Genomic DNA, 9,915 nt, shown 5'->3' on the forward strand with positions numbered 1-9,915 from the left:
GTTCTATGAGTGTGGGGCCCAGGGACTGAGGTCCCAACGTTTCGGTTGGTGGCGCCGTTTGTGTCTGGAGTTAGGGTGTGAACGGCCTACTTTGTGCGCAATAAAACGTGTTAAACATCTCTTGCTGCCGCTAAATTTTCATTTCTTTTAAACCTAATTACCTTTTGATGCTTGCGAGGATGAAATGAGCAATTTTGGAAGTACCTTTTTCCCATCGGTTTTCTTTCATTCTAAATCTTTTAAAGTTTGAATTTAAACTCCTTATTCAACATTTATATGTTGGTGGTGAAATGGTCGGTGGCTACCTAATGTCTCTTGTTTTTCCATGCATGTCGCACGCCGTTGGGCCCTTCCTCATGGCCGTGAGCCGTGACGGCTGACGACGACGACTCGGAAGGGATTGAATGTTCCACCGGGACGGTCTTGTGCCTGTCGTCGCCTCGACTCATGTAGATTCGCGGGGCCGAGGGTGGAGGGGGCGGGGCCAGGGCAGATGCCTCTGCGGCGGCTCTGTGGCCTTCCAAGAGGAAGAGGGGGGCCGCCCGATTGATGGTCCAACAGTCAGGTCCACTCCCGCATGATGGCTTTGGTCAGAAAAACGCGCACATTTTTATTTTTTAGATACAGAAAAATGCGCATTTATTTCAAAAAAAATGCCGACAAATGGCGTGGCGAATTGGCAACCAACTGGGCCCGTTTGGGCCCCGGGCTGGCTTGAGCACTGCCAAAGAAATGGCCTACTCGGGCCAGGCCCATCATACCTTTCTGGCAGCTGTTTTTGCCTTCCTCGCACGCCCAAGCCAACCAACCGTCTCACAGTTACCCCCTCGCGCCATCTCCATCGCCTCCTGGCCGGCAAGCAACTCGCGCTTTGGCACCATGCACAAGTCACCGTCGCCCCCTAGGAGGCAGCTCACCTCACCTCACCTCGCTGCAGGATCGCTTTCGTCTCCCCGCGAAGCCATCCTTTCCCACCCGTGCCTCAATTTCCAAGAACTCCCAGCCAATCAAACCCTGGCGTTGCCTTAAAACCAGCGCCGCGTCATGCAGACCTCCCAAGCGATCTTCCGAGAGCTACAGGCCTACAGCTGATCAGGCATTCGACCCGACGCGACGCAAGAAACAGCGCACCCCCGGGCCCCGGCCCATGTCGACGACGGCGCCGGCGCACCACGGCGGCGCGCGGCACCGGACGTGCCGCATGTACTGGTGCTACCAGTGCGCCCGCGCGCTCCGCATCATCTCCTACCCGTCCACCGACGTCTTCTGCCCGCGCTGCTTCGGCCGCTTCCTCCACGAGATCGACGCGCCGCCGCGCCCCGCGTTCCCGCCGCCGCCGCCGCACTTCCTCCCGCACCCGTTCCACCCACAGCACCAGTACGACGGCCACCCGCGCCGCTGGGTCATATACGGCGGGGAGCCGGCAACTGTACCAGGCCGCGCGTTCCGGCAGCCCGCTCCGGCTCCGTCGCCTGCACCGGCGCCGCCTCGGCGGCGCGTGCCCTCCCCGCCGCCGCCGCCGGTGCCGCGGCGGCCGTCCACGCCCCCGGCCATCGACCCCGGGAACTACTTCACTGGGCCGAACCTGAACAACCTCATCGACGAGCTCACCAGAACGACCGCCCGGGTCCTGCGCCGGCGCCGTCGTCGGCCATCGACTCTCTCCCGACGGTGCGGATCACCGGGGCGCACCTGTCCGACGGCCCGCAGTGCCCCGTGTGCAAGGAGGACTTCGAGCTCGGGGAGGCGGCGCGGCAGCTGCCGTGCAAGCACGTCTACCACTCCGACTGCATCGTGCCGTGGCTCCGCCTCCACAACTCCTGCCCGGTCTGCCGGTACCAGCTGCCCGGTGGGGCCTCCTCCAACGGCAGCGGCGGCAACAGGAACAGGGAGCGGGAGCGAGCTGGCCCGTTTGTTTTCGATTATAAGCGGATTCTAGATGAAAATAAGCCAAAAGCCCACCCAAACGCCTCGATTAATTTTTGCTTCTACCGGCCGCCGCTTTCCAGAAAATTGTCAAAACAACTGAAGTCTCGATTCCCCCCCCCCCCCCCCCCGAAGCGTCCCGGACCTCGCGTACCTAGTAACCGAGCTATTTTTCCCTCACTGCCCCCTCTCACCCTCAGCCCTCTCCTCTCGACGCCACTGCCGTGCACTACTTCCCCACCGCCCCTCTCCTTCTCCGCCGCCCCTCTCCCTGCGCCGCCTCTGCTCGAGCTCCGGTGCCTACTCCGTGCCCCTGCCCATGACTTTGGATCTGCGACGCCGCCAAGCAGAGCTGCGCCGCCGTCCCTGAGCAGAGCTACGCCGTCGCCCTTTTTCCCCTAACTGGAGCAACACCGCCGGCCCCTGACTCCCGCCCCTATCCTCTCCGATGTGGAGCAGTACCGCCGCCGGCCCTTCCGTCCCTCAACCAAGCAAGCAAGCTTCAAGCTCGGTGAATGCTTGTCTTGTTGCTTGTCTGCGGGTGCCGTGTTTAATTTGTGCTCGTTGCTTCTTGTCTTGTTGCCTCTGTTCTAGTAGTTCGGTGCTTTCCTTGGTTCTACTGTAATTTATGAAAATTTGGACAGGATGTTTCCTTTCTCATTTCTAACGGTGTGAATTATAATTTGTAATATAATTATATGGTCAAAATATTTAAAAAATATAAGAAGTATTGAATTATGTTTGTATTCCGTACAAAATAATATCATCAGCCTCAAGGGCATTTCAGACATTTTGCCACTCAACTCAGATAATCGACTCAGAATAATCAGAATTGTCAAACACTCAGCTTATTTACATAGCCGATTCTTCAGACAGTAAACTTATTTCAGAATCTTGCTTCTCATAAAAGCGAGATCCACAAAAACCGAAACAAATGCCTCTCCCCCGACGATGGTGAGGTGGGGCCCGTTCTCGTGGCTGTGGCCGCCGCGGGAGCTGGACGACCCCGACGACGCGTGGGAGCACGGGCGCCGCGGCAGGCAGCACGACGCGGCCGACGCCGGCGGTAATGACATGACGGCCCTCCAGTCTTTCGTTCTCGTGGCAAGCTGTGTTTTCCCCTTCTCATTCTTCGTCTGAGCCATGACGAAAGCTCAAAACGTCTTTCATGGACGTTGTACCACGACGACACAACGGAGGAACACGCAAAGTTGATTGTGCATGCCATAGATCTACTTGCTGTTTGACCAACTTCGTTTGTTCTAAGCTGTTTCTCATCTTGCATTTGCTCGCTTTCAGCATTCTACGCTTGGTGGCGCTCTCTGTTTCTCTTCTAACTGCTCCGGCGGAGACCCAATCGTATCCCAGTTAAGTGGTCTGATCAGGTTTTCATCCTACTTCAGAAAGACAGATAATGCCGCCGTGCTGGAACCTAACAGCAAATTGATAAATTGCAGGTCAACTCTGCAGCTGTTCTGCCAGTTCGATGTGAATGGTGCAAGCCTGTTGTGAAGATGTAAGCATGCGCTCTTGTGAAAATGAAGTGGAGCCCCGCTGTAAATGGCGTGTAAATTACACATAGTTAAAGGAGCATGCCAAATTCAAGGCAGGCTCCATGTACAGTTAATGATGTATCATACATCATGATAATATTAGTTTCTGAACATGCAGCAGACATTCTATGTGATGTGGTTGATGTTGGCGGATGGGTTGCAGAATCTTGTAAGACACATGTTATATGAAAAACCGCACGGTGTGATGAAAAAATTTCTCATTGATCTATCAACTTCTCAGAGAGAAATTGACCAAATAAAAAAAAAGCATGAGTGTGGACGTCATAGATTGAACAGGAGCGAAAAAAATAACAGGTCGATTTCATTCAATCGTCATTAGTATACAAAAATGTAAAAATCTGATTCCTGTCTCTTGTATCAAACTATCCAGTTAGTTACGAGAGGATCGGCCGCTTAAACCATGATTCAGCATGGTTTCGAAGCCAGCGTGAAACCCTGAGGTGTATGATGCATTCTTTAGACTCCTCTGCAAGGAAAACATCCAGGTTAGTTATGCTTAGCAATATTAAAGGAGAAGGTCCTGCTGCATGGTAAAAAAAAATGGGCTCCTCTGTTATTATTAGTGGATATACTAAAATGAAAGCACGCATATATCAACAACAATCAGCTTTATATTGTCGTATTGGACCAAACCTGTACATAATCATGTGTTGAAATGCATTTTGAAGCTTAAATTTCATTTTTCCCACTTGACATGGGCCAATGATCCCTCACAAATGTAGCCAAATGAGCTCTCGTGTATTGTGGCTTAATGAGTTTTCCAACATGACAGAGGTATTGAGATTACCTAATATAGAGCCTTATAACCAAGAAATGAAGTTAAGTTGCATTGCATGAGTGGGGGAATTATTTAAGCTGGGAAATTTAAAATGAAGAAGTTCCTCTTCGCAGCATACATAATTTTAAACACATTAGAATAAACCAGACTTTTAATGTGTTTAATCATGCATGAAAAAATGAGGTCCTCTAAAAACAGCAGTAGAGAAACAAACCGCCATAATCTCCACAGCTGGGGCAGCCCGTCCCCTAATGCGATCTATGATAGAAGAAATCTCTTCCTTCTTAACATCCAATTTGTTCAATGCCTGCACAACAATAATATCAACACATAAGTGCATACACTATATTGAAGGGTATTGTAGATAAGCTCTCTGGCTTTACCTCAGACAACAATGGAGAGATGATGTCAAACATCATTTACAAGGTTTTCAACACTGGTAGCATTAGTAGGTTTATCTACTTTGCTCTGCGACGTTTCTGGGCCCTTGCTCTGAACTTTGGGCTTAGCCTTCACTTCTGATCATGGACAAATTGTTATAGTTAACTATTGAAATTTAAGATATCCTAAGCTCAGTAAAAAAGTACAAATAAAATGCATGTATATATTTGCACACAATGAACAATAAGCAACAAGATGTTGCAACTTGCAACCTCCTGGAACTTTGATGGTTATGCCTTATGAGCTAAGGACAAAGAATAGAAACTAACCGGTTCTTTCTGCAGAAGCCAAAATCATCCAGAAATGATCATATCATGTAATTAAACACTTCGTGGCAACAATCCCAGTACATACATGTCAGATAATACAGGATACGCATACATTCCCCCAGGATCAAACTGGTCACTTCAATGGCTTAAGGTGGTGTTTGGATAGCAAATTGTTGATGGGAGTGGGGGTATGGGTCTGTTATGAGTTTTATTCCCATTCCCCTGTTTGGCATGGATTGGGTTTGGGATCTGACCATAGTGCACCTTCTAAAATGACAAGCATTTGTATGCTAATTGCTAAGGAACATTTTTTGTAATTCTGCAGTAGCCTATTCGTAACCCCAACCATTCCACCAGGAATGGATCAATGAGAAATAAGAAGCTCTCATTTGTTATTCCTGAACCCTCCTCTGTTACCCAAACCCCATATCCAAACAGGGGATTGAATCTAACTCTGTTTCCCTAATCCAAATGGTGCCTTATCTGAATGAGAACTGCTTAAATTATTTCGTGATAGGTTAGTTTCTATGATATTTAGCTCTTTGCGTACTGTACAAGTTTTAGTCCTTTTATGTAATATCGTCATGTAAGAACTCGCATGCTTCCTTCATAAATGGCATAGCAGTGCTCCTGCAGACTTTTTAAAAGGGAAAAAAAATCTCATGACAGTTGCCACATAATTCATTATTTTTGCTTGAAGACAGTGTATGGACCAAAGATCACAAACTTAGTACTCTGTGCTAGCTTGCTTTAATAGCAGTGATAAACATTATCTTACTACAAGGAATCTTTACCTACTTTTAAAACCATATTAAAGTACAGAGCTCTTGGCAGCCATGAGAGCATGATATACAAGCATAGTTACAGATTCCCAAAGAAAACATGTTAGTGGCTTTATGCTACCAAGCACTTCTCTTTTCCTGTCATATATGTATATGATATAATAGTACATAGTACTAAAGAAAAACTTTTCTCAATTGGCCAGCGATCCAAACAAATGTGAGGTATGCACAGCATGGTGGCCAAATCATGTCAATTTTGTTGATTCAACAGAACACCATACAGCTGAGAATTGCTAGCGCACTCTACATGAATAGAAGATAAAGCAAATAACTGCAAGGGATGAAATTTGAAATAAGTATGGCATGCATCAATAGCTGACCTGTCGCTTTGGGCACATTATTTTGATGAGGAACATTAGTAGGTGTCGTGTTCTCAACTGGTTGTACTGAGGAATTTGGGACAGCAGATGGCACCAGATGTGCTAGATCAGGAGGACTATCCTTACCAACAGCTGGTGCATCCTGCATCATAGCATTGATATCAACATATCTCTCCAATTAAAAATGAATACATAGCGATTCAAGTATTACCTCGAAGTTCACATGTGCTGGTTGCTTTCCGATGGAGATGAGAAACTTGTCCAGATTGCTTGAGTTAAGAGCTGCGATGAAGTAAATTACAAATCAAATATCAAACTTAAGGATATGCATATAACATTAAGGTCAGGGTATATCATTTGCGCAACTTCATAGAAGCATCATGGGTGACTAACATACAGTTTTCGTTCAAGAATAGCAGTATAAATTACACTGTTCCCGTACACGACCGTTTACACCGTTTACACGGCGTGTAAATGCTACTCGATAGGTAGCTGTGAAGGCCGATTAGCCGTGTAAAGCCATGCAAAACTGTTTCAACCGTTTAAAAGGACATCTAAACGGCTGTGTATACCGACTTTGTGCTAAACGATGGGTGACCAACCGTTCACCGTTTAACGCTTAGGCTAATATTGATAAATTATCGGTAGTTCAAACAGTGGAATGCCGTAAGTAAAAGAAGTGTTGTTATCTGAAGCATACCAATTGTCACATCATTTGTCAGTGGATGGAAGTAGCAGGTCTGTTTAGACTTGAAACCTTTATCAAGTAATAGTGAAACAGCACTGCCCACAAGAACATAATTGCGTAAATCAGTTAAATAGAGTACTTGAAAAGTTCGTAGAAAAATACCAGGACGCTACTTCAGAGCACAGAACTGTAGAGAGCTATGAAGCAGAGGTAATCTCTTTTTTTTAAAAAAAAAATATCTTGGGAAGAAACAAGGAGATTGAAGACACTCAAGCAGTCTATCTTTCAACAGTAACAAATTCTATCATGCTGTCAGAAATATGACTCACAAATTGATGGGCCAGACTCCCACTACTATCATATCACAGTTGGGACAAAATTATGGTAGGTGACAACTTCCCATCAATCAGGATATCATAATTGATAAAGATAAGAGACAGAGCCAATCATACAGTCAAAGCAAGACTCCATACCTTGCAGACTCATTTATTAATGCAAAAGGAGTAACACACCCTAAGGGCACCTGGAAATAATAAAAAAGGCAAAATAGATTAGCATGTCGTTTAAGGAAAACAGTAAATAACTGAGCCATTCAATTAGAATCCTAACAAAAACCCACATGCACCTAAGCCAAGTAATCACCTCACTAAAAATGAAGAGAAAGAAAATTTTCTTCATGTGTTGAACCAAATAAACAGTAATCACTAATCAGAAATTTTATCATATGGAGAAACCTTCAATCAACAACAACAACAACAACATAGCCTTTTGTCCCAAGCATGGAGAAACCTTCAATACAAACAGAAAATTCTGTTGTTGAACTTATCAAGTAAAGCTTCCAACAAATAAACAACATTAAGAGTACACCATTGGTAATGATGGAACTCTCTACGAAATAACAGAGGAAGTCCTGACTCAACAAATAGTAGCAGCAAACTCATGAACTATGAAACTCAAAGATGCACTGTGTTATTGTGGCTTCATTGCTCCTATGATAATTGAAAGTTCTAAACAGCATATAAGTGGTTGACCTGAAGTACTTGTAGAAGATTTTCCTCAGGAGCCATTCGTAGACCACCTTTTCCCAAACCGAGACGTTGGGAAAGAACTAGAAGTTTAAGGAAAACAAAATTATTTAACACAATGCCGAAATAAGCAATAACAAGATGTAATCATCGGCAAAACTACCTACTTTTCATATCAACTTTGGTTTCAGCAAGGGCAGAAACAACATATAACCGATGCTTCTTGTCCTGAAACTCAGAATTCAGAAACATCAATGCATCACAACATGTGAATCAGTGAGAACTACATGCCATCAGTTGCAACAAACATACCTTCAAGAGTAAATTTTTACTCAAAGCACCTCCTAAATGGCCAACATGTCTGGCCTGGCAAAACCAAAATAAAAGGTCAATTAGCACTGAATGATCGGAAACCATCGCAGAACAGAGTAAGGACTCCTTGATTAACTGACCTGTTCCTCCACTGTCAACACAACAGGGTGATCGTAGCACGTGAAGTCAACCTTGAGCTCCTGCAGAAGACAAATAGCAGCAACTTGAAATCAAGCTGGCAAGTTCCACGGTGATGCTAGGAAGCAAAGTGTTTTCAGGTTGCAGCATCCAGAGACAGCCATCTGATATAACTGTCTGTGCTGCTATTCGCACTTCGATTTATGCATATTCAGGGAGAAAATCCGCGCCTTTTAGCGCTGGGTTTACGGCTAAGCTAATTCCCAGAAAATTCAAGCTGGGCGGAAGTATCTCGATGAAGATAGAGACGGAGGCACTGGTGTGGTGTGTGTCCGTCCAGGAGCGCCGATTTGGCAGATCTCCGTGGCCATGGCGCCACGCGAGGAAACATTCCTAGGAGACTGGGAGCAAAAGAAGGATGATGCAGATTACGGAAGCGGGTACCGACCTGGAGGCGCGCGAGGAGCTGGTCCTTCGTGTACCCCATGGCTGGCGACGGCGACGGCGGCGGCGGGCGAGTAGAGGGGGAAGGCCGGCTGCTATCGCTTAGGGCGTCTCGGTTTCTGGGATGCGAGCACAGGGCTTGTGCCATGTCTCAACGTCTGAACGAGCCGAGCTCGAGAGCGCAAGATCGATTGGGCCTCCTCTCTCTCTCTCTCTATATATATATATATGGTTAAGCAATTTATCTATAAAGTCTATTAAAATTTAGTTAATAATTAATTCAACAGTGAAAAAAATGTTGAACTAGTATTTTGAAAATATTGAACAAACATTTCGAAAATGTTGAACTAATATTTTGCAAATGTTAAACTAGTACTTTGAAAATATTGAACAATATTTTGAAAATGTCGAATCTTGACCATCTTCTCCGGCGCCGGCGCCCAGTGCGCGCGGTGGAGCCGCATAAGGGGCGGCGACGCGCAGGCCGCGGCGATGTGCCAGGCCGCGGGGCGGCGCGCAGGGCGGGGAGCACCGGCGCGACGTGGGAGGGCGCCGGAGCGCGGCGGCCGCGGCCGTGTGTGGCGGCGGCGGCGGTGCAGGACCGCGTCGGGGGCGGCGCACGGGCGGGGAGCGCCGGCGCGATGCGGGAGAGCACCGGGGCGCGGCGGCGGTGGCGCAGGACTGTGTCGGGGGCGGTGCGCGTGGGCTCGTGTCGTGGTGGCGGCGCTGAGCACGGGAGGGAATGCAAGGTGAGAGAGGATGAGGGGTAGGGTTGAATGTGGTAGATCCAATGATTATAAATGATTGCACGGATCTTAAACTTTGGAAGTTATGTTAGGAAAAAAAACTTTCGGAAAATAGATAGATTTTTCGAGATCGATTGGAGGGCGAATCTCGAGGGCCGGCTGCAGGTAGGGTTAAGGCTGGATATCGAGCTGGCTCGGCTCGGCTCGGCTCAGCTCGAGCTGGCTCGGCTCGGCTCGGCTCAACTCGAGCTGGCTCATTATGATAACGAGCCAGCTCGGCTCGGCTCGGCTCATTTGCCAGCTCGAGCCGGCTCGTTTAGCTCGTGAGCTAGCTCGGGGACCGGAGCGGCACGCGGGCTTGGGTGCAGGAGCGGCGCGCTGGGCCGCCGGCCACGATGTGGAGCTTGGGGGG

At 47.6% G+C, this 9,915-nt stretch overlaps 2 pseudogenes; one reads left to right on the top strand and one right to left on the bottom strand.

Annotated features, from left to right (window-relative positions):
• The first annotated feature begins 993 nt into the window (after positions 1 to 993).
• On the top strand, positions 994 to 3,263 carry LOC120653879 (annotated as a pseudogene).
• Positions 3,264 to 3,682: 419 nt separating this feature from the next.
• Positions 3,683 to 8,946, bottom strand: LOC120653878 (annotated as a pseudogene).
• Between the last annotated feature and the right edge of the window lie 969 nt (positions 8,947 to 9,915).

This window comes from Panicum virgatum, chromosome 1N (genome assembly GCF_016808335.1).
Source record: "Panicum virgatum strain AP13 chromosome 1N, P.virgatum_v5, whole genome shotgun sequence".
Classification (NCBI taxonomy): domain Eukaryota; kingdom Viridiplantae; phylum Streptophyta; class Magnoliopsida; order Poales; family Poaceae; genus Panicum; species Panicum virgatum.